The following is a 25,702-nucleotide window of genomic DNA, read 5'->3' as shown; positions in this document are numbered from 1 at the left end:
GTGATATGAACAGTGAGAAGTTCAGTAACAGAAGACTTGTTAAAAGTTGCCCTTGACTGCATTACATTTTAAATGTAATAAAAACCTAAAAGGGAAAATTAAGCTGCAGAAAGCAGTTAAAAAGCCTCTCTGAAGACATCTGCAAAATGGCTTTACTCTGAGCAAATAAGGAAACTGGGTTTTGATTTTTATTGTCAAACAATAATATTGCCTCCTATTTTATAAAATGCCTTTTACAACCAAATCCTTTCCATAGATTACTTCCAAAACAACACAAAGATTGATTTATTTTTAAACTCTGTCCTCAAAACCCTCTTCCCAGTGGCATAGCATCTCTTCATCCTGACAGTAAGCTCCTGAGAGCTGTGTGAGGTTATGTAGTAGATGAGGGGTTTTTCTGGCTGGGTCAGTGAAGTAGGAACTTGATTTCTAGCCTATCACCCCATTTCCTTCAGTGCTTTTGTTTGTGCTGAGCCTTGTGGCAACCCTCTGACATGAAACCTTGATGCCATGGGGCCCAGTGCTATGCAACTTACCTTAATGGTAAGGGAGACTGGTTCTGCTTAGGGCATCCTTTATTTCAGTTGCTGTTTCCCTTTCTAGGCAATTCCTTTTCAAACTGTTCAATAGTTTTCTCCTAACTTAGAGCACGTTCAGATGCTGGCAGATGTTTACTCTGCATCTGCCACTCAGTTTCTCTTGAAGTCACTTTCTAAAGTGACCTGGCAGGTCTGTGGATTCGAGTTGACCTGATTTCCCTAGTAGGCCTCAAAATCATCTGTCTGCTTATTTTTGTAACGGGAAACAAAAATAGAGGAGTCTTTCCAATATGTATATGCCATTAAAAAGTCTGCTGCCTTCCATAAAACATAAAGAATACTTCTGCAATGACAGAGGTCACATAGATACCAATCCTGTTATCCCAGGAATCTGACAATACCTCAGAAAGTTAGCATTATTAGTGGGTTGGTGGTGGTGAGGGGGGCAGATTGAGACATATGAGTGCTCTCAGCTATGCATGGGTAAAGCTCCTTGATTTCAGCTGGAACTGTGAGCCTGTAGCCACAGCCCTGTGGAATACAAAGGATTATATGTAGCTGCAAAGTGGCTGCCTCTCTAATGATTGGGGTTTTTCTGTCATCTGTGATAGGAGGTTGGAGCACTTTGTGGAGTAAGGATGCTGATTGGTCCTGTCAATTTGGTCTACCTTGACTTTCTGCTCAGATCTATCAGTAGGTAAGAAGGCTCTCAGTGTTGGGAGGAGAAAGATGAGTGTAAGAGGCAGGTGGGAGTCAAAGTAGGAAACTTGAATGTAGTTGCCATAGTGGCATTAGAGAACCTGAGCTTGGCTGGGCTATCACTGTGCTAGGTGTTATACATGTATAGTGAGACTCGCCCCTAGGAATTTTTGTTCAGATGAAGTTGGAGGACTAAGCTGGACCAGAGTTGCACAGGAGGATAGTTTTGTGGTATCTGTGTGTTCTGGCCCAGAACATTGAGAAAAATTGCATTCCATATATGTGATGGCCTTGCAGACAAATCTGGAAAAGAAAGACAGGCTGAAGCTTGCCAGCACAGTGAGAAAGGGAGCAGTCATGACATGTCACACTATCCAAGTGAAAAGTTAGTTCAGAGCAATTTATTTTAGACTTGAGAGGCTATAGTGGGTATGTTACCAATTGTTTTTAAGTACCAATTTTAATCTCTTGGGAATCTACTGTATGTCTTGGCCTCTCTATGGGGGTAGCTGGCTGGGTGACCAGTAATTATGTGCCTAGTGTCCAGAAACCAAGTCAGTGGCAGAACTCAATGTAGAAGCCCAGAGTCTTGACTTAAAAATTTGTGCCTGAAAGACAGGAATTAAATCTTTCCCTAAATGAAGAACTTGAAATCTACTGCCAATTAATAACTGCTATAAAGTGGTAATGTAGTCTAGAAATAGTGACAGGATTTAATGCACCTTATGGAGGGTTGGGGGTGATTGCATCTAATTAAGCTTTGGAAAGTCTGTAATCTTTGGACAAAGGGCTCTATGTAAATGCAGTATGAACCTGCTACATTAATGCAAACTGTTCTAGTTCCCTACAGGCTAGTGACATGAGGTGCTTTTAAAGAGAATGTTTTAAAAGGAAAGAACCTGGCTCATGATGTGGCCACAGTCAAGGCAGTAAGTGGCAGGGCCTCTGCCAGCTGGGATGCATGAGAGACTTGGACTTCTGAGTGTATTCCCCCACTACTTGCAGATGATCAGAGGATACTGCAGTAGTCAGTGTGTATCTGTATCTTAAGCAATTACATTAATTGCAGGGACCAGAGCTCCTCAGTTAAGTGCCAGTCAGCTATTACGCATTGGTTATACTCTGTTCCCGGAGTACTACAAAATGTAACTAAAGTATTAGCTTAATCCATGAGAATGGTTTTACTGCACCAGCGTAACAGGCTAGCAGCATGCATACAGTTAAAACTTGAGCTGACTGAGTAGCTTCTCATCATCCCCAGTTGTCCCCATGCAGCTCTGTCATCTGCCTCCTGATGAAGATGGCTGTGTGAGTTACAGGAGCCCTTGGGTGAATGTAAGTGCCCTAAAGGGCTGGACAGGACATTGCAGTGCTTCAGAACCAAGAGGATGTCATGGAGAGTTAAAGCTGCATAACCTTGTGTTGAGTACAACAGACCTGGCTGGGGAGCTGCCTTTCTTACCAGGGCTGCATGTGTCTGTGCTCAGTCATGCCCCAAGGACAGATCCTTCTGTGCTGGTGTAAACAATGCAGGGCCTTCTTTCTCTAGGGGGATGGGAGTATGTTAATCCAAGCCACTTCACCCCTGCATGGTCCCCTGTTTGTCCTTTCTTTAACCTCCCAGTGCTGCCTGGCCTTGAAGGAAGCTGACTGAGGGTTTTGCGTGTAACTCTGAGCATATCTTCCCCACTATGCTGGAGCAGAGAGATCACATGAACCTGTAGCTTTCTGTCCCTATTTCTGCAAGTGACACTTGGCAGCTGGTGGCTATTGCAGAGGCTAGAGAGAAAGAAAGATTAGAGGCTGGCACTCCTTCCTGAGATCCCTTTCCTGTGGGGTTAGTGCTGTGAGCACAAGGTGCCTCTTAAAGCTACTTAGAGAACAGAGTGGCAAGTGATAGAACTTTCCAGAGCTCCTCACCTGAGCTAGGCAGGAGCATATGGGGCTTGCATGCATGGGTTGTCTCAGTCTGCTGGTGGTGTAATTGCTCATCTGGCTAAAAACCATTCCAATTCAGCTGTTGAAAAGGAGCTGCTGGTGACACCAGGTTTCAATCCTCCCTATTCCCACCTCCTTGCTATCCTAATTAAGTTTAATATTAAGTAAAACATTGAGAATGTTACAGAGCTCTAATCTGACATGCACAACCCCATTTCTAATCTGTTAGGTTAATTGCAAGGCAAAATAAAGAAGCTGAGAGGCTGGAATTCTTGAGGAATCGGCATTCTGAGTAAGGGATTAGTCTTTCTGTTGGAGTGTGCGCTCTGCTGAGCGGGCTTGGCAGTACTGTTGTCTAAACCTGGCATGTTAAACAGTATCACAGGTAGCAGTGCCAAGCGTGGCAGTTGTATTTGTTTGCATTCTGGGAGTTTGTATTGGAATCCAAGAGCTGGAATTCCCTCTCTTCCTTCCAGCATGAGACTTTTTAGCATATATTTGAATTGTTCTGGTTTTATTTTGAGCCCCTTGACTCTTTCAATTATCAGGATTAGAGCCTTTCTTGTGTGGTATTTAATGAAGGCAGTAATCACTTGATATTGGGAACTGCAGTTTCCAATAAAACAGAAGTAGTACAGCCAGCTGGGGAGATGGAAAATCTCACACACATTCAACACAGTCACCGTGTCACAACTTGCCCCAAAAGCCCTTTCAAATTGCACTGAAGCTCATCAAGAGTAGGAAAGGATTACAGAACTGATGCGAGATCAGAATTGCTCTGTTCTTAGTGATAAGAGTAAGCTACTCTTATCAAAGTAGAGATGCAACATGCTTTACAGAGTGTATTCAGTGACTGTTTGGGAAAGCATTTAACTATATGCAACTCTTTTCAATAGTCTGAAAAAAGCTAAAGGGGAAAACTATAGCTCTATTTTAAGGCAGCCTGTAATATTCTTGCAGTCAGAATAGGTACAAGGACCTAAGAACTGCAAATAAATCAATATTAGTAATTTTTAAAAGTAAGGCCTTCCTGTACAGGTTGTGCTGGTCTGAGGGCTGTTTTGACAGACTTCCACGTTTGGAGTAAAGGTTCAGTTGTGGGTAGGTTCAGTAGATCTTTAAACAAGTCTGAGATTAGAAAGTTTAATTTATTCTCATTCAGGAGAGGCTAAAAGATTTGAGTTAGGTTATGCTGTGAATTTTGAAAGACTTACCTTTCTGTATCAGCCAAATATGACATCAAGTTAACAAAAAAAAGGGCATGGGTAATAGAGGAGCTCTTTAGAATCTGTGATAGATAAAACAGGGTTTTGATGATCTTATCCTCATGTTGCAGTGAGCACATGGTGGAACTGAGCTACAGCTTTCACAGGACACTGCAGAAGCAGGTTCAAGTCTAAAATGCTACGGTTTATGTATTATTTCCTTTTTGTAAAGACCTGACTGAAACTTTCCAGGAAAGTATTTTTGCTGTTGAAAGCCTTAACCAACAATTTCTGTTTGAAGAAAATAACTTTTCGGGGGTGAATGTTTGCTTCATCAGCCTGCTTTCTCTGCTGTGTATGATTTGGCTGTGAAATGCATACTGACTCTAAATTTCAGGGAAGAAAAAGTTCTCTGCATTAACTTTTTTTTTTTTTTTTTTTTTTTTAAGGCAAAAATGTGAGTAGTAGTTGTGCATTTGCTGGATGAATCTTTCCCTGCATACGTTCAGTGCTTGGATGAATGAGTTATTTAAGTGTATTTGAAGGTTATGACAGACACCTGTAAACAGACGGATATTGATAAAAATGTCATTTGGAACCAGATATCTGCTTTTCTTGCAATCCAATTACTACTGATGGAGATCAGCCCAGAACTAGCAGCAAAGTGCATTAACCCAAACTGTGATGGGCGGGCTGTCTTTAGAGGGAATATGATCAGGGCCTTATTTACCTCTTGCTTTGATGCAACTCCAGGAGTTAATGAAGTTATTTGTAATTTACACCATAGCAAAAGAGCAATGACTCTGGCCATGTCTGTAGGTTTATTGTAGGCTTCTTAAAGCAAAAAGCAGCTAAACAGTACTAAGGCCGGTAGCTGAAGGCTGTAGTTCTGTGAGCTTCTATAATCACCTTCCAGAAGACTTCTAAAACAGTTCAGATGAAAGGTTTTTTTTTCCCCCCTTCCTCTCCCTGTAAGTCATTCTGAAAGAGGTACTGGGCATGGCAAAATGGGAAGTTGCTCACTTTTCTGTCTGTGTGGTCTTGAGAGGATCATGCATGCTCTAGGTGAAATGCATGCGTATATATTGTATATAATGCATGTGTGTATATTACAGGATAGATAATGCTGGATAGGTAACTTGAGTAACTGCAGTTTCCCAGTAGTTCCCTTCGAAAGGGATCTGATTTTGCTACAGAGGGACTTTCTTCTGGGAATTCAAGACCATTAACATGTTCAGCAACAAAGGCTAAATTGCTAATCTGTCTTTAGAGCTTTGGCCCCTGCACCTGGCTGATACAAGGCTGATACTCAAAGCATACTCAGTAGAGATAGTTTTCTTACTCTAAAATTCACTACTGTGTTTCTACTGGTTCTATAGTATAGTTCTATTTATGAACTATACTAGTTCATAAATTGTTACTGTTGTGTTATGTACTTAAGTGATTAACAGCTCAATATTACACTAGCTTCTACTGAGGGGCCTGTATTTATTTGCTGTTCATTGATACTTGAAGATAGCTTCATCTTGATCTGTCTGAAAGGCACTTCAACTTATTTTGGTTTTAAGTATGTTGGGTGGCTTTGTACAGAAAGCCGATTCATGCATGCTAAAACTATAGCTCCATCAGATGAGCCATTTACACTTCCAACACAGTTCAGATTATAGATGTTAGACTGTTGATGCAGGGAGGAGAGATGCTTATAGTTCTGTGTCTCTTACTGCATACATCTAACAATAATTTTAAGACCATAGTCTTGAGTACAGGATGCTGCTTTCTTTGGGAATCTATAGCCATTAGAAAAAGATGTTTTGCCTGTTAGTTCTCTAAGAGTTCCTCAAAGCTTGTAAATAGGATTGTTTTCTGCTCGGTTGTAAATGGCTTGTGATGCCTGTAGTGTCTGTACATCCTATGACAGGTAACAATTTCTTCATAAGAAACGTATGCTGAAAGGTCTATCAAATTACTTTTTCTCAAAGATGAAGAGGAAGCCTTCATTCAGTTAATACAAAGGGAAGTGGTACTGCTGTACAATTCTCCAGTTAGATTGCTAAGTTCAGAGTTGTCCACATGAGGTGATTTTGTGGTGTAGGCTTGGCTTTCAGAGAGGTGAAACTGAAGATGAGGTTAATCCAACTTGTGTTTCACCTAGATTGCTCTTATTCCCTATTTTATAAGCTTGCGTTGCATGCAGGTGCTTGGCTTATATCTTCATGCTGTCAATAAACCCAACACACTTGAAGCAGACAGGGGATTAATGCAGATTTTAAGGGTTATATTTAGAAGTAATTTAGCTATCATCAGTCAGAAGGGTGGGGAGAGATGTGATGGTTATTCATACTGATTGAATATTCAATTGATTGAGATACTTATTAACCCTAAACAGATCTTTTCATCATGCTTTCAGGTCTCAAACAACAAAAACAGAAAAATCATCCCTTGAATCTCACTGGTAAAGGGAAGCTCAATTCTGATGGAGGGAGAATAGGGAGGGAAGTAGCAAGTTGGCTAAGGAGGCAGACCACTGAAGAGGACTTGATAGCACTGGAAAGTGCCACCTGTCATGACCAGCAGCAAGGCAGGAGAGAGGTAAACAGCTGTGAGACAATTTTTCTTTGACACAAGTGTTCATTGTGCTTAGGATTTTATGTATGTTTAAGTTTGCTTCCAAAGCAGGGAATAAATGCACTTGCTCAAAGTTAACTTTTCTGCTGTCTGATGAGGAGTGGGGTGGGGAATAGTTCTTCAGTGAGTGATATGTTTTATTAGCAAGCAAGATTGAAATGCTCTTGCTTTTAGTGGTGGCAGATAGGCTAAGAAGCCATGGGGCAGGTTGAACCTAGGGAAGAACCATGCCTTCCATGCAGTTTCATCTCTCTTTCTGAAGATTGTGCCCTGCACTCCCTACTTGCATTTCCTGAGCAGAGATTTCATTTCAGATAGTACAGCCAGTGCTTTGCACTCTTAGGGGCCTTTATGAAATGGAATAACCAGAAATAATCATGGTAATTAACATAGAGTTGTAAGGAGGAAGGTTAATTACAAAGCTGTAATTATTCTGTAGAATATAAACCATAAGGAGAGTTTGAACAGGTTAGCAGTGACAAGGTGCACTTAGGCAGAATTCCTTATGTTCACAGTTCTTCTATCGCATGAACTGAGTTTCCTGGTGGGGGCAAAAAAGGGAAACTAGGGCACTGAGAAGGAAAGTGGCTCATCTTTATCAACCAAAAATCACTGGCTGAGATGAAAATAGGGCCTGAAAGACCTGACTATTCTCTCCTGTTTACAGCGAGGAAATTTATGTTGTTATGTTGAGTGTCTTCTGCATGAAAAAAAATGAAAGTAGTACAAGAAATCTGTGTCATTGCAGAGAACTGAAATGGTTTCCTGGATTCCTGTCTAGTGCCTGATCAGTAGAGCACTCTTGCATCATTGCTTTTAGCAGTGTATCACCTGCTGTATACCAGCTGAGAAGCTGACTAGTTGGATGTAGCAGTCTATTGAACAGCTCTAGATTATTTTATGAGCTCAGGATGGTCCAGGAGGTGATGTTAGACTACAGCATACTATTTGTTCCAGGGCAGGGGCTTCTGGTTTATTATAGTGATTGCAGGGGAGGGCTGATCTGTACAACTAACTGCATTTTTTTTTCTGAAGATGTAAGCAGTTGATAATGACACTTAATTATTAACATTGGAAACAAGGTCAAACCTAAGAACATTACCCAGTAAAAGTTACTTTCCCAAAAGTCATGTCAAAATCATTGTCTTGGAGTAGCTTAAAAAAAATAAAGTGGAAACAACTGATGATGAGCTGTTTGGATTATGTAAATGCTCAGGTATGCATGGGGTTTGACCTTTTTGCAGATGTAATTTAGCATTCAAGACACTGTCGTCTTGCTGCCAAAGTCAAATTAGATGCTTGCTACTGCAATTGATAGCTGATATCCGATCTCCTTCAAGAACAGGCAGTACAGAAAGGCAATGCTATTTGCTACAGGAATGGGAAGCTGCATTTGAAGTAAAGTGCTTGAGTTTTGGATCTAATTCAGATTAGCAATATGCTTTTAAGAAAACACGCACCTCTCCTTTAGGTCATAATGCTCCCTTTTATGTATCTGCAGTCCTGCAAGACAGATGGCTTTGGGCATAGAAACTACTCAGGATAATCTCTCTCTGTACTTGCTAGGTACTAGCACAGTGACTCTGGTCATCCCTGTTCCTAGCTCCAGGAAAAGGGGACAGACTGATAGTGTGGCCATGTTGCTCAGAGCTATTGTATTTCCAACTAGCAGTTGGTGATGGAAGGAGTCTTAACCCAAGTGAGAGCTCTTTGTGACTGATGTCAGAGGCAGTACAACTCCCAGAGCAGGTGCAACAGTGGCTTTTGTGCTTGAAGTGGAGGGAGCAAGACAGATGATGTGTGGTAAGCTTTGTACAGGCAGCCCAATCCAAAGCCAGTGGAAACTGCTGACATAGCGTATGGATTCTGTATCTGTGGTAAACCTCACTATCTCCCTTTGCCAGCCTGGTCCTCTCCATACTAGCAATAAATAAATAAATAAATCCTGTGTTCTGCAGAGAAATTAGTCTGGCTCTTTGCCAGAGGTTCCTCCTGTTTCCCAGTGTGCCAGGTGACTGAGCCAATTGCCTTCCCACTAGGTTTGAACCAAATAGCCTCATCAGTTTCCCTTCAGACTGAATCAGTGCCTGCTACAGTAAATGGAAATGACTTGCTAAAGAAACACCTGCGCTTTCGGGCCCTGATTTGGCCACAGCCTAGAAAGAAGTCTTCATCTCTCCTCTGAAGTTGTAGACACGCAGTTTACTCCAACTTTGCCTAATTGGCCTGGTCCACGGCTATGCTAAGGCATTTTCTTCTGCTTTGCTAATACCAAAAAGGTTTTCCTAAAGCTATGATTGCACAGTAATGCTTTCTGGCTAACACAGCTGTTCCAAAACTTCTCATCTTTTCCTAGCTGTTGTAAAGCAGCTGAGACTAGGTTTAAGATGTGCATTTGTTCTTCACACCAGTAAAGCTCTACTGCTTGCATAGGAAGTAGACAATAGAAGTTGTCTACCAGCCTGGTTTAGCTGCTTGGAAGCACACTTGCTACTATGTGTCCATGTGAGGGATCACCAAATTATTTGAGTGGGCCATTTTTTTTTAGTTTCCTTTGAGGTTGTACAAATTCATAAATGACTATAAAATGAACAACAATGAAAATTTGGGTTATGCATGGCTCTGACTAGGGTCTGAAGAACATTATGGGCTGCTGTTAGCATTTTCTTCAGTATTAATCTGGTAATTTCCCTGAAGGTGCTCTGTATTTCTGTGGGAACAAATGAGCACTGAAACTGGCTCAGTTCTTGTCTATTAATTGCTCCTCTGTTGTTGCCAAGAGTTAACTTCTAATCTGGTGCAAATTGGTACTGTTGAAGTGGTTTCCACCTTGTAAAGTCATATACCTTCAATGCAGTTCTTCCTCCTTAAACCAGCAGAGAATTTGGCCTGTGTTTTATTACACTTGGTTTCTTTTCCTCTCTGAAGGGGTGTTTTATGAGTTTTTTTTTTTTTTTTTTTTTGATTCTGTCCTAGCTTGTAAATCAGGCTTTCATGTACTTTGAATCTGCATAAGAGCACTTGAACTGGATCCAGCTGTGCTTCCTTTGCTGCTTAATGGTTCAATTCAAGTGTAGGTTTTGTATTTCATGCTTCATTATTCCCGCCCCCCCCCCCCCCCCCCCACATTGTGTGGTCATTTGTAAACTGAAGGTGAATTGTATGGTGCATTCCTTCTGGGCATGCATAGAGGACTATTACTGAGAATAACATGGAAACTTTCTTCTCTTATTTAAAACTGTTCACATTGTTTGAATGGCTTCTATAAATCACAGTCTGGCAGCTCTGCAGTTGAGCTTACCTCTCTGCATTCAGGAGTTGAGCAGTTTGGGGAGCTCAGTTTTCCTTGTGTCCCTGTACTCCGTGGCCTAGGAGCTGCTGAGTGGTAGCTTTAGTGGAGGAATGCTCACAGACAGGCATTTGGCTGGTGAATGACCGCTCATCTCTGCTGCTGTCATCAGGAGAGGGGAGGAGTCAGAACCACAGGAGCTACCCTTAAGTTTATGATGATTGTCGTAACTAACTTCATCAGTGAAACTGGAGCTGAAGTGATCCGTGTATGGCTGGAATACACAAAGTTTAAAACTGCTGCTGTGTGAGAGTCAGTGTAGAAAGGAGCACCACAAGACAAAATCTTCTTACCTGCAAGACTGTACTTCATGTGTCTTACTGCTGAGGATTCACTTCTGTTGCAGTTGTTAAATCAAGTAAACATTTTCACATTTTTCCATAGCTGCTGAAGTGCCATGTATTTCTAGCTGACTTGAAGTATGTAAAGTCATCATCCATATTTAATTATTAAGAAAGGAAATTCTACATTGAGGAAGTGTTTCAAATCAACTAAGGCTTTAAAATGTAAATTGTTTATCTTTCACACATTCTGGAGAATGTTTTTCATTTGTCATGGATTTAAGAAGAATTATGTTCAAACCTCTACCTTTCTGGTGGCTTAGCAAAATAACTTGAAAAATAAACACTGAGTTAAGTATTTCACAACTTCTTGAGAAATTAAACTGAAATGATGCCTCCACTTCTGAAGGTAAAACATCCCTCTTCATAGAGGGAAGGAAAGTTGGTTCTGTGTTTGTAAGCTGTTAATAGTATTGCTGAAATGCTCAAGAGAATAGATGGTTCTTGGGTGCATATAATTAAGGATAGATGATTGCATCCATAGCTCCATGTGTGATTTACTTTCTCTTTTGGTGAAGTGAAAGACTGCCTAAAGTCTTGCAGTGCTGCCAAGTCTCAGATGGTAAGGTGAGAATAATGACAGCCAAAGATGTTTAAGGGATCCCAGTTCTAGGGGCACTTTTTCCAAAAAGGCTGATGTCTTCAGCCTGGCAATATTGCAGGAAGATAATGATGGGAGTTGGGAGTGGATCCCAGGTTAAATATGCTGTACCTGCCAGCTGCCATTCTGCTCCAATGTACCAAGAGTTCAAGTTCCTTCTCTACTGAATCCAGAGTTCTCAGTGTATACTCCTTGTAGATGCAGCTGCTGTAATAACACATACTGTATTCTTAAAGTGTTAATTTAGCCTGACCAAAAGCTGTTAACTCTGCAGACAATATTTTGTCTTATGCTGTGGCTTAGTCTGCAGAGCAGAGGAGCAGGAAGAGTAGGTTTGCTCATTTAAAAGCAAATGTTTGAAAGCAGTACTGCCTCCCCTCTGCTCAGATGGTCTGTCCAATGCAGAGAACAATGCTAGCCCACTGGAAAAAAACATACGTGCGTGTGTCCTTTTTCTCTTCCTGGAAAAGTTGTATAGCTAGGAGTGTCCTTTACTTGTGATCTGCGCTGCAACACTGTAACCTCTACTCACCTTTGTAGGGGTTTGAACCCTGACTTACAGACAGAGTATTTTAAAGATACGAATTTTGCTGCCATTGGCTCAGCCAGTCAGATGCCTCTTGGTGAGAGGGGGGAATCGATCTAAGATAGCAAGGTGGCTAGTCACTAGGGGCTGGTGGAAAAAAAAAGCAGCCTTCTGCCATCTGCTATACAACAGTGGATTAGTACATCAGTAAATCCATGCTTATTTATCAGTGTGCTGCAAAATAAAATATGTGTGACTTTGAATTAGCAAAGTAATTTTTCAGTGAGTCAGCGTACTCCACTGTAATAGAAACAGGGCAGCAAGCTTCTATCTGTATGGTCCGTAAAGAGTGTGTTGCTGAGGATATATATCATCAGGTCAAAGGCAGTGGCTATCGGAACAACGTCCTCATCTTTAAGCTGCGTTGTAACACTGATTAGACAGAAGCTAAAAGGACTGCTTTTATCTGGAAAATTAATAAAGATCAAAAAGGGGAGAAAACTTTCTACTGCAGAAAGATAACAATGCCTTCTCCCAATCCTTAGGGTAAGTTTTTAAGCCTTGGGAAGTCCTGTGATTTTCCATATTTAGGAATAGAGTTTTCAGAGGAGGGAGTTGTGCAAACAGCAGGAGGCTTAGTGGTCTGCTGTGGTCTCAGAGTCAGTCTTAAAGCAGACTTTGGTGCAGGCAATATTCAGTTAAAGATCAGAACAGAGGGTATTCCTGCATCTGTGCTCTGGAACTGACCCATGAATGTAGTATGTTGATTTCCTGTCTGTCCATGGCTATTGTGTGGGTAACTCTAGTGGGAGAGCAGGATGCTTGTGTACGTAGGACCAAAGTTTTATACCAGCTTTTCACCATATGAAGCTTTCTGAAAGCCATCAGCTTCTAGATAATTTTCTTTGTAATAACTGAAAAGTCTTATTTGGATTTTTGTCTTTGGCCTATCCTTTTGTGTTGGCTTTTCCATGAAAATTCAAATAACTAGTGAAGAGCAGATTGAATGCTCAAATAGGCACAGGAAGTGAATAATGGATTTCGTTCCCAGCTTGTGTGGTGTATTTATCTCTATCTCTCCAGCCAAAGTAGAGAACTGAAATCCTCTCCGTTAGGCAGACTGTGGTGATACTCATGACTTGAGGTGTACTTTAAGATGAGAATAAAGGTCAAATGAGTGAAAAAATGTGATTTGGTTTCAAAATATTTGAGAACAGAATCTGAAGCGAAGTGTACCATATGATTTCCAGAAGCTTATTCACTGACTTCTAATAACTAATGAGTGAAATTCACTTCTCGGGTAAATATAATGTTGCAAGGGCTTAAAGTTGTAACCTTCCCTCTTTCACTTCTACCTCTAGTAGCTCTGATTAGTGCAGCTTGTGTTGCTGATCATAGCTTTGTGCCTTTACAGTATTGCTTCTGTCCCAGTGGACCTCTACGTGTTCCTTCAGAATGGCTCCCAGAAGCCTGATGCTCTTCTGAAACTGACATTTCATATTGTAAAACTTCTGTTCCGAGGGTTCTTTGCCAATTCTTAGGCTTATTCCCTGGTGCTGGGAAGAACTGAGGGTGTTACAAGAGTTGTGGGCTGAGGCTGTTGCAAAGAGCTGTAGAGAGACAAGCCCATGGAGAAATGAGCTTCATTGCTTTGTGACAGCTGTTGTGCCATTGCTCTAGGTAACTGTAGTTATAATGGTGAAAAGTCTTCTCAGATGGCTTAGCTTATTTTGCTTGAGGCTCAACAGGATCTAGCCAGTTAATACAATTTCTTTCACTAGTGTAAGCTGTGTGTTAGGCAGATTTACTAAGAAGCTTCAGTAAGCCTGTTAATTGCAGACCAAAGCTAGGTCAAACCTGAAGTTCAGAAGGGTCCAAACACTTCTTGTGGCAACTGCACCTGTGGGATACACTTCTGGGTTTCATACTCCATTTCTGGTCCTCAGTTTTGCAAGATAGCCTGAATACTCCACAAATAATTTGCCAAGAAATGAATGAGCTTTAGTAACTCTGTAGACTCTGCCAGACCGCCTTCATGAAGCCAGTGTTGCCAGTCAGCCCTGAACTGGCAGCGTGTACAGCTAAAGACACAAGGACCTTCATAGTGGTTCTTATATGTAGAAAACTTGAGTATGTCTACAGGATGCTGCAGAACTGGTGGTGGCATGTGTGAGGTGGGTTTTTTTTTTTTTGTTGTTTGTTTATTGGCTTTAGAATCTTACTGGACCTTGCATTTGCATGCACTGGGTTTTGGTGGAAAAAAATGCTTGAAGTAATATTTTAGTCAAAAGCTAAAACTAAACCCTGAGTGAGCTAATTGACAGTGATTGTCTGCTGGTAGCAGTGATCACGAACTTCTGATGCTCATCAGTTGGTGTGATGGATGACTTGATGTGATGGATGACTTTTGTGGTTTTATCAGTCCTCTCTAATACTTTTCTACACCTTCACTTTTTAGAAGGATATTACAGTTTGTTCTTGCCATAATATGTTTATTTTCTCTTCCTTCTAACAGATGTTAAGCAATTAGCATGGCAGAGCAACATATTTATACAAATGTAAGGAAGTAAGGAATAAATGCTTTGAATATTATACTTCCTAATAAGATTAATTAAGTAGCATACAAATAGTGAAGCACAGCCATAACAGCAAGTGGGCATTTATCAGTGACTAGCTGTAATATGCAAGATACCTTATTAAGGTAGGGAAACAATTTTATGCACACCATGGAGCCCCATTTTAAGCTTGTGCAAACGAGGGCAAAACAACCTCTTTAGAAAAGAACTACTGGATAACAAATTGCACAATGTGTGTGATTTTTTTTTTTTAAGGAGGATAGAGGCAGTGTGCTAAAGCAGTTATATTCAGTCAAGCTAATATTTTTTTCAGAGACATTCCATTGTCTGCAGTGGTGTGTCGCGTTGTCTTACGAAGGTTTTACTCCTCTTCAGAGGTTTGTGCCCATCAAAATATGCTTTGCTGTGAAATTGATCTTGTTGCTTGCCTACATTGAGAATTGTTACTAGTCTGAACTAGTCTTTTTAAAGCAAGTCATGGGAATGAGTTTTTCCTCCCAAATCACTATCACATCTGCTTAGTCATCTATATGCAAGCACCAGAGGAATTAAATAGCTTGTCCAAGCTGGTGTCAAAACTGAGGTCAAACTGCAGAGCTTTGCTGTATCACATTCTGTGTGAATCCTTCTGTCCCACAGAAGGATCCCACTGCAGCTGCATCTTTCAACTGAAAAAGGAGCACATGTTTCCCTTTCTCATACTGGTACTCATGCAGACTGGAAAGGGAAACTTAACTTAATTTCTTACTCTTCCTAGCCTGCACTGACTCACGGCCACCTTGCAGCATTGGCCTGGTGTAACTTAAGCAATGTGTTTACCTTTGTGTCAAATATCCCATCAGAGTTAAAGTTGGGAGCAAACCCTCTTGATGTAACTCAAGTGACTTGGAGATTAGCTGGTTTTGAATTCTGTACCATGCAAAAACCAAATTAGCTGAGTCCAAGGAGTGTGTGGAAAATGAACAGGTACTCAAAACAAAGCTCTGATAATCAGGGGAGGTCACAAGATTATCTGTCCCTTCGCTGAGAGCCAAGCCTGACCCTCTACTTTCCCTACAGTCTTTTCTTATATAGCTTCCTTTCTACTTATAAGACTTACCCAGTTTGCCTACACAAAAGTAATACCCAGATTTCCTTGCTACCTCTGTTTTACTAGTCATACTTCTTGTCTTCAGTTGCAGTCGGAGAAGACATTGACACTACATCACTGGGGTTAATTTCTTCTGCTCTTGAAGAGCTTAATGGATCAAAATGATAGTATTCAAGGCCCTCTCTATGCCAGTGATTGATAGCTGGTAGGTACAAAGTAAGGATGGTTACTAACTTCCTCCCACTTTAGTCAATACACAGAGGTAGGAAACATTTTCTCCTCCCTGGAAGTTCTACCTAAAATACAGAATGAACTGCAGTCCAGTTCTAGATTAGGGTTTTACTGTACCCTTTGATACATAAAGATATCAACACAGTTCTTCTCTGAGAGAGAGAGCTTACTATTTGAGTTTTAAGATAAGAAATTAGTGTGTACAATATATGAGTCCAGAGGATCAAGTGTGCCCTGAAGAGCTGATAAACATAGGCTTTGTTCCTGTGTTAGTCTCTGAGATAGTGTGTGAACTTGAATGACCATATTTACATGCAGACCTTCTGCAACACTTACTTGTTGTCTCATTTGAGACTATAAATTCATGTCAGTAAATCTGACTGAAAGTATTTTGCCTTGCACAATAGGTCTTCAGCTGTTTCAGATGTGCACAGGGCACTTGCGCATGTGCCTAAATAAGCATGTGCTCACTTACATGAGCACTGTGGACCTTCCAGGGGTGTAGTAATATCTGTAGTAATGTAATGACAATACAGTGTCGAGCCAAGCATGCTTTGCAGTCTTTCTTTCTGTTCCTCAAACATGTGGGGCAGTTAGACTTTTCTGATTTGCCAAGTAAAACTTAACTTTGGCAGTGTAGCCTGCTCTTTCTAACAGGCCTGAGGGTGTAGCCTGCATTTATCCATTCCAGGTCCTGACAGGACCATCAGCATCAGTACAAGATCTGTGTGGCCTTATAGGCTAGGTGGATTCTGTGCTGAAAATGATGGTGGGATGAGTTGAGAGGCAGAGCCACTCAGCTCTACAGCCTCTTCCTGCTGCAGTCGGTTACAGTTTGTTAGAACTCGCGGGTGTTACTGTGAACCTGGAGAGTAAAACTGCATAGGAGCACTCCAGTGAGGAAGGAGATCGCTCAGAGCAACAGAGAAACCTCTAGAGTAGAGAGAGGTCAGAAGACTGTTTCTGCAGCCTTCTTGGGTTTGTCATTTGAGTCAGCTATGTGTTTGAGTTAATGCACTGTGCACTAACTGAAGAAGTCCTGGAAAAGTCTTCAGCAAAGATTTTTCCTGGCTTAAGAAGAGAACAGTATAACAATCTCTACTGGAACTACAGCTTGCAGTAAAATTGCTATTTTGTAAGCAGTAAAGTTGAAATTTGAAAAGAAGTAAAATTGAAAAAAACTTTGAATTTCTATCAGACTGTAACTAGTAACAACAAAGATGTCAGATTCTGACTATTTATAAAGGTAATAAAATCAACACAGTAGGACATGGCTTTTTAACTAGTGAATACAAACCAAAGTGAAATGAATTTTAGGCATCAACATCTAAGCATTCAAACTTAAAAAAAAAAAAAAAAAAAAAAAAAAAAAAGTGCTCTTAAGTGTTGGTAGAGAATGATGGAAAACGGTGCTGGGGTGAACTTTAAAGAAACCACCTAGTCTGTCCTTTTGCCCAAAGCAGGATTGACTCTGCCTGTATCAACTCTGTATACCTCGTCTGGACAGCTGGTTCATGTAATGTTGATCCTGCTTTAGGGTGGAAGATGGAACAGGTGACCTTTGCAGTTTTCTTCTAGTCTTATTTTCTGTGTGTATATCTGAATGCAGAAGTTTTGAGTGCTTCATAGATCAGGTTGAAAGGAAAAAGAAAGCACCAAGTGTGTAGACTGCTTCCTCTTGTTTGCTTACGCAGCTGGATACTTCCCTCATCCCTGGAGACAGTCTTCTCTCAGATGTGAGAGAGCAGTTACATGGTCAGTAAGACACTTCATTTCTGATGAGCTGCGCTTTCACAGAAGAATCTGTGAAAACATTAAGGGGGCATGTCTGTGGGAGGTGAATGTGAAAATAAGGTTAAGTTCTCATACTGACATGTTGGTTGCATTCCTGGATGTATCTCTCTCCTAACCTTGGGCTGTCTCTAACCATAACATTCTGTGTCTTAGATGAATTTACCTGTTTAATCCCATAGATAGTTTCCCCACCCTGACCCTGTGCAATTATAGACTGATATAGACTTCATAGTCTGCTTCTAAAGGGGCTTCTAACAGTACAGTATACTTAACCATGTCTGTCACTGAAAGATTATATTTGGAGGTTAATGTATAAAGCCCAGCTAAGAGACACAGAATTAAAGATGTGGAAGCTGATTTCCGATTTATCAATGTAAGTGAGCCATCTCAATCCCATAGGACTTACTGGCTGTGATATTTTTGAAGTGTTACAGAATTCCTTTTAATTACTGGAAAATAGCTGTGCATTACACCTATGATGGTGAAATGAAAGCGGGGTGCAAATCAAAAATAACTCCCATCAAGTCATTAACTTGATGTAAAACAAAAATGAGAAGAAAATGAAAGTCTAGTATTCTTCTGAGAATACAGCAATGTTTGCAATAACCTTCAAGGACATTTCTCTTCACTAGGTAGAAATGTTACTGTGTTTAGTAAATGTCTTCCCCTCTCCCCCAAATAGCAGGAGAAGAAAAAAGACTCATACTGTCTTATTGTATTGATCTCTTACTGCAGTGTGTGCTTTTAGAGGGGAGTGGCAGCTTTTGGGCAGAACATGTCAGCTCTTAGAGGGTTGCCATGTACTATTAAAGAACGTAGAGCAGGAGGTGATGGTAAACTGAATTAAAACCATCTCTGAAGAGAATTTGAACATCTTCACTTAGAGAACAAGTGTGGAATGAATCTTATCTTCTGGGTGAGTTTTCCTAATATTAGTTTGTTTAAATGCAGCAGACACTGCCTTTGTTCATAGTTAGGAATGGTTAAATACTTCTATTGAAGGTAGTAATTCTCAAGAGCTTTGGTTAGTATCCTGCTTGTAAGTTGCACCATAATTTCCTTAAGGAGATGGGTTCAGAATTTCATTTTTTGCTTGTTATGTTAGCGATAACACATCCGAAATCACAGCACATCATCATCTTGGTCCTACTCCTGTGAGTCTTATTCCAAGAGGAAAGAAATTTTCTTCAAAGAAAATCCCTAAATGGTATTGACAAACAAAAAGTAATGTGACCCAGCTCTCAACCTGTAGAAGCTGGGGTTGGAGTTCTCATGCTGAATCATGGGAAGGTCTTGGAGACAAGGAGGAGGAGGATGGCAGGGAAATAATTATAAAAAATGAGGTAGTATCAGATTTTGGTAGAGCTTTGTGTAGAGTGATGCTTTTTGAACTGTAAGTAAAAGAGATCAAAGTGGCTGAGAGGAAGGCTGTACCTGCCGAAGGGTGGCTGGGGATAGTGGGTGAAGAGGTATCTTTCCTGCAAACAATTGTACACAACTTTTGACCTCAGTGACAGTGTCCTCATTCTTGAGTTGGGCTGGATCTTGGTGAAGACCAGAGGTGTTCTGTGGCAAAGTCATCTTGTCCTCTGGGCGCATCTGTTGGCTTGGCAGTGGTGAATCATGGCTGGAATCCAAAAGCACCCCCGTGTTCCACTGCTCCAGTAAGACCGACCACACCTGGGAACCAAGGTGGGTCCAGCATAGCAAGCCAGTGGTAGAGTGCAATGTAATAGGGTATTCTGGCTTAACTAAAGTTTCCTTCATCTAGAAGGAGGCTGATGAACCGTTTGTGCACCTCCTGTTCTTTCTGAGCTAGGATCTGTGCTGACTCAAAGGTTATGATTTTAAGTTTAAAGAATGTTTATCAGTGATTTCCTGCATGTGTGCCCCCACCCCCAGCTGACTTGCAGGGATCTGTAATGTTAGCAAAAATAAACATTTTAGCCTAGAATAATTGAATTCTGCAACCGTAAGGATCTACTCTTTTTCCTTTGAAATTGTAATTTTATATGAGAGAACTCTTTAATTCTCCTCTGCAAGCTATGTATAAAATGTAGCAGATAGGCAAAATGTATTATTAGAGCTATCTATTTTTCTTGGCATTGCTGTAATTTAATAAACTGCTTGAGCTCTGTTTCTGCAGATTATGACATCACAAGGATAAAACCCATCCTTTGATTAATAGCTGTTAATCAATCAATCCCTCCCTCTGCACATACTGTCTGAAATATGATGGAACCATGCAAGCTAATTTTTGTAAAAGTTTGTTTTGGACAGTGGGACTAAATGACTTTGAAAAAGTGCAGTGGTAGTAAAGTGAGCCTGAAAGGAAAGAGGGAAATGCTGTGCTCTGCCCACGGATGAAGGCAATTCTTTCTCCTAAGTAACATTGCAGCTGTAGGTGGCTGCAGCTCCTGAGGATGCCTGCACACTCCAATTTATTCTAGGCTTACTAGAGCTGCAAGAGTAGGAGTTTTTTTACCCTTGGGAGAGGGAGAAAATGTTCATAAACACTCATTATTCAGTGGAAGATGTGTTCCCTTGTATTGACTATTGATCATGATATTTGCCGAACAAGTTTCAGTGATGAAACAGATTACTTCCTTGGCAATGAAGGACTACCAATAACAAGAGGTGAATTGTGTTTTGAGATGATTATGTATAATAGCATGAGGCAGGCTACAGCCCTGGTATAAAGTTTCTGTTTCCATTGTCATACATCAGTGTGGTGTTGAAATCAGTAAAACTTGAATATATATCTTTTGAAGGAAGTCAGATAACCTCAGTGTACTTACCTTTTGAGGAGGAAGACACTAAAGAAAGAGGAAGAGGGGGAACTGTTAGCATGCTTGGTTAGGCTTGGGATTTCTGGCTCTCACAGGTTTGATCAGTCTTGAAATAATAAAAGGCTTTGTTACAGCAGTATTCATCTGTGTATTTCAGTCCTCTCAATCTATGTGAAGCTTGTTTTTATTCTTTATTCAACTCCACAGTGCAATAAAACTGACCTGGGAGGCAAGCCTGGCTCCCAGGCTCCCCAAGCTCTTGATAATCATTTAGGCAGGAGTTTGTCATGGTGGTGGCATACCCATACTTACTTCCTATAGCTTTACAAAATCTGAAAGTACAGGTGGTGAAAGGATCAGATTATATTTAACATTCATCACTTTAGGTTTTGTTTTAGTTCTGGCTGGTTGATTGACTAAGAAGGATTTAGTATGCAATCAAGTATAGGCTGTAACAGGGGTGCTATATCCCTTCTCTTCAGAGACATTATTTTTAAAGCACCGAATGAAGCTACTATCCAAAAACCTTGTAGGTGCATGGAAGGATAAGAACACTAGAATTGTCTTGTACTAAGTCATTAAATGGTGAAGAGTCAACAAGATTATAATGAAATTGACCCTTTTTAAGAAGGTTTGCTCTTCTGAGACTCTGTTTTGTTAAATACATGCGAGAATGGCACAAGAAGTTCATAGGAGGGCCATGTCATGGATGACCTTTATTCCCAACAAGCTGTCTCTGTGGCACTGAATGTTATGTGCAGTACTCTTGCTGCAAACGGCTTATTATGGGGCCTTCTCAAGACCTTGGAACAAAACCCTTGAGCCAGACCCCTGCAGAAAATTTCTGTGGCTTTGGATTAATCAGACTGTGCAAGGGGTGGCAGATTCTCTGTCAAGAGGACATGCTTGTTTGAACAAAGGACTAGCACTAAACCTTCTGCTTTATGTTGGTGTGTTTGGTGCTGAGAGCACAAACTTTGTGAATCAGATAACACCTTCCCTTCCCGGTTCCAGGTTTGGAAGGCTCGGTTATTGGTTCACTAGGGCTCAGTGTGGCAATGTTCGCATTTGTGCATAGAAGCCAGTGGACAGGAAAAGCAAATATCCTTGTCATAGTCCTGACCATTTGATACATAGCAGCATAGAAAGTGGAGTCTCCTGATGATACTTCTGACCCTCATCTCATGGTTTGTTGTATCCTTAGCCTCATGATCCTTTACTGGTGCAAAGAGCAGTGCAATTATCACTGTAGTGAGGGGGAAATCAAGGCTGAAGGGGCAAAGCCTTACCCACAGTTGTGCTAGGAGTATGCAGAAGACAGCCTTTAAACTATGGCTCACAGTATTAGCCTAGCATGCTAACAGCTGAGCTATTCCTTATTTCCCTTTTTCTGTCCCCTTCCTTGCTCATACTGACCATTTATGAGCTATGACATGCTCTAGAAAATAACCAGCTGTTTGGTTAAGTGGATTTGGTCTATCCTTCAAGCTGACAGACTATTTTTATTATGTACTATTACTTAATGAACTCTTTTTGTGGCAAATGTAATTCAATACAGATGCTGATTCTTAGTTTGTCATCAGTCTTTTAAAAAGGAAGAAAAATGGAAAACAACTTTATTCCTTTATCCTGTTATGTTAATTACATTAGGAATATTGGAGAAAAAAAGGCCAGTGGATTTAACAGCAAAAAAATCTAGGGTTCTTTTCTACTTAGAAATGTGAATTTATTGGGGCATAGCCAAAGCAAATTCTGATCTGAGTTTTAGACTAGGAAAAACATGAGTAAATTCTTCTATTGTGTAAAATTCCTTTGAAGGAGAATTCTACAGCTGAGCAATAAAAGAGATACAGACCAAGAACCACTCACAATAATTTAGAACTCTCTGAAGAAGAAATAGGGCCTTGGCCAGGGAGCTGTAGATTACACCAGGTAATGGGATGCCATGGAAGGGAAGTGCCCTAAGAATCAAGCCAGAGGAAAAGTCTTTATGAATTCTTTGTTCTCTATGCCTCTGTTCCTGAGAACTTGTTATACTTTTTTTTTCTGCGGTTAGTGCCCTTAAACTGGATGAACCTCATTGTTCAGATTTCAACTTTTTGTCTATAAAATGGAGATGACTTCCCTCTCCCACCTCTGAGAAGTTTGGAAGGTGCATGTTGTGAAAGGCTAGAGTTGTGATGAGATTTAGAATTGTGATTTAGTGTTATGGCTGTAAAGCTCCTGAGTACAGGAATACCTCTGCAGCTCTAAGTGGAGCCCATAGCCACATGTTGAATAACGGGCAAGAAAATGTTGACAAGTTTCTTATTTAAGTAGCTTTCATCCTGTGCAGAAAAGGAGGCAAGCATTAAGGAGGGAGATGGGACATGTAATCCTACCTTAATGTGAGGGGAACAGCTGTGGTTTGGACCACTTACGTTTTAACGGTTCCATGGCCTTTTTCCTCATATAAGCCTGGAGGCTGCTCACTTTTGCAATCTGGCTAGGTTTTGGTAAAGACTAATAGCAGTGCTTTGACATAGTGTCCCGAAGGATCATATGGGTTTCCCTTTTCTAGCCTGGGCTGTGGCTCAATACTTATGTTTCTAGTTAAAGATTTGTCACTAACACTTCAAGTGAAATGACCACTTCCTAGATGATCTCTGTCAATGTGTTTCTTCTTCTGGTCTTGTTGGATATGACGCACACTGGAACTGTAAGGTCACTGTTGCTGAGCCCAGTGGGAGTTGGTAGGCAACATATGGGCTTCATTTTTTTTTTCCCCCACTGTTTGGCTTGACATTGCTATAACAGTCTTTCAGATTATAGTGTATTATCAACCTGTAATCTTATCCACAAGACAAGGAGAGTGAAGACATTAGAGTTCTTAATGGCCAATCAAATTAATCTTAGTTGGGGTTTTGGTCCACAGTGGTGTGTGGAGAGAAAAAAGGACTATTAGGTGCATCTTACCAAAGCTTGGATTTCTCAACATAAATTTTCCTGGATCAGCTCAGCTGTCTAAGTAACCCAAAATAGATACTGATGCAGTGTGGAAAGAGGAACAGGGAGACGAGGAGTAAAGTAGTGATATATTCAGAATGTCCCCTGGAGGATCACTGTAAGACTATCTGTTAACCTTAGCAGAGTGTAAACAGTCCATGTGAATCTTTCACTAAGTTCAGGTAAGTCTACGTAACTAAGTTGTTCTATTCATTAAATAGAAGAACTAATCCTACCAGATTAAAGGGAACAAAGAGCTAAATTTTGAATTTATTTTATTTTGTATGCTGGGGGAGAAAACTGAATCTGGCACTCGTTGAGCATCTGGCCCCAGATTCAAAGCTAAGTGAGGGGAAGGTTGCTCAGTCCTTTGCTTGGGATATGAGGCGCTACTGAAATGGATCCTTTGTCTTAGCCTGTGCTTTGGCTCCCCAAGGACTGAGAAGTGCTTTGCACCTTGTTACACTGCTTGCCAAGAAGTATCAATATTTTGCCAATAGTTATTCTGTTAAGAGTTAATTTTACATCTTCTGCTGATAAAACATCCTTCACTGGCAAGGTGCAAATAAGACCCTTGACTTTAGGAGAAGACATAACTGTCTTTCTACTGTGTGTAGGGCTGACAATTGAAAACTGTTGGTTCTTTGGCTGAGACTCTTCACCGGTATGAAGGATAGGAAAGACCACTGTGATAATTTCATCTGACGTGTATAGCCTAGGCTGTAGTATTTCAACTAATGACTTGTACTTCTGACCCAGCAAACTGTGGCTGAAATATAGCAGACAAACACTGTCCAGGGAAAGCCTTTTCTGCTCTGATTCCACAGTAATGATACCGGCTACAGAGGAAGCAGAAACTATGTTGTGGAGAGGGAAAGCTTAATGGCAAATGTTAGAACCTGAAACTCTAATAACCAAGTCAAATAGGATTCTTCATACGTGCATTATGGCTTGATCTTCCTTAATACTAAAGTCAGATTGGCATCTGGATTAGCATTAGGGTTTGAAGTAATAAGACAGGAACATGGCATGTGTGGCGCTATGCCACCTAGTTACTTAATGATTTTGTGCTAACCTCTCTTTGAATATGCAACCAAAGTTACATCTCTGAAATTTGTGTCCAGGATTCTTTTCTACCTGCCATCTTTATTGCAGCAACATTCAGTTTTAAGCAGTTCAGGCACTCATCATAAATAAAACATTTTTATTATTTCTCTCCATCTTATAAAAAAGAAAAAAGCACCATACTATTGTCTAACGCTAAAAATTTTTTTTCAGATGAACTGTCATGCAGCTGTTTCTTACCATAAAAGTCATGTGGGATCATTCTAGATGGATATCTTCACTTCAGGGAAACATGGTCCTTATGACCCTAGGACTCTTAATAGATACCAGTTTTCCTGCGTGAACTCTGGAATAGGAAAACTGGGATCACTTAAAAGTTTACACAGCTCCCACTGGAAGAGTAGTAGGGGTTAGTCCTCATAGCTCCTCCAGGTGTAGAACTAAACCTAAAACAAAAATTTAAATTGAGTCTAATCTTGGGAGATTTAATTCCAACTCCTAAATCATATCCCTTTCTTCCTTGTAATGGGGCTTTCAAAAGCATTTTTCTGTTGTTTAAGACATGTAATATGGCACCTTTGAGAGTGATCTAAGGGAATTGTGTGTTATTCCTGTTTATCTTATAAGTATTAAATGAAGGATATGTGGAACTTGCATCTTGAGAGAAGTTACTTCACCAGACCCTTGAAATATGTTGATTTTTCAACTGCAGTTTTTATAGGAAGTTAACAAAGTGATTCCTCTCACTTCACTGTGACAGTGTCAAAATATTTTGGTCCCTATCATGTTGAAGCATTTACTTTTTGTTATGTTGAGAAAAAAGTGTTTAGACTTCATTTTATCCATAATATTAATTGGAAGTTGCAGCTGTGATTTTCTGATAGCATAGTGTTTCAGCTTCATCCAAAATGCATTACTTTGTTTCTTCACCAAATTTTTTTGAGTGCATGCCCTATAGTAAGCTTTATTCTTTTGTTTTGATTTGAAATTTGATGATAATGCAACTGGGAAACCCAATTGCTGATTACATCTGTAGTTCCAGCAACTGACAAACCCTCCCATGGAGTACTCAAACGAGAATTCAAATCTGTATGGACGTACCCGTAGGAAGGAGAAAATGGATACTGTGGCCCATCGCCTGCCATTGCCGATGGATCCCGCATGTTGCTGGATAGTTTAGGTGGAGTCCTCTGCTGGTATGAGTAACCAGGTTGAACCATAGGGATGTAATTCAACAAAGGAGTGTAGGGTGACCGAAAAATCTGCTGTGGATTGTAGGAAGTTACCTGGGGAGGAGAAAAATGATGAAAAAAGTGAGAGCACATTGCTTATTGCCTTGCCCCAAAAGT

Source organism: Rhea pennata, chromosome 23, assembly GCF_028389875.1.
Source record: "Rhea pennata isolate bPtePen1 chromosome 23, bPtePen1.pri, whole genome shotgun sequence".
Taxonomy (NCBI): domain Eukaryota; kingdom Metazoa; phylum Chordata; class Aves; order Rheiformes; family Rheidae; genus Rhea; species Rhea pennata.
This window is presented reverse-complemented; position numbering follows the sequence as displayed.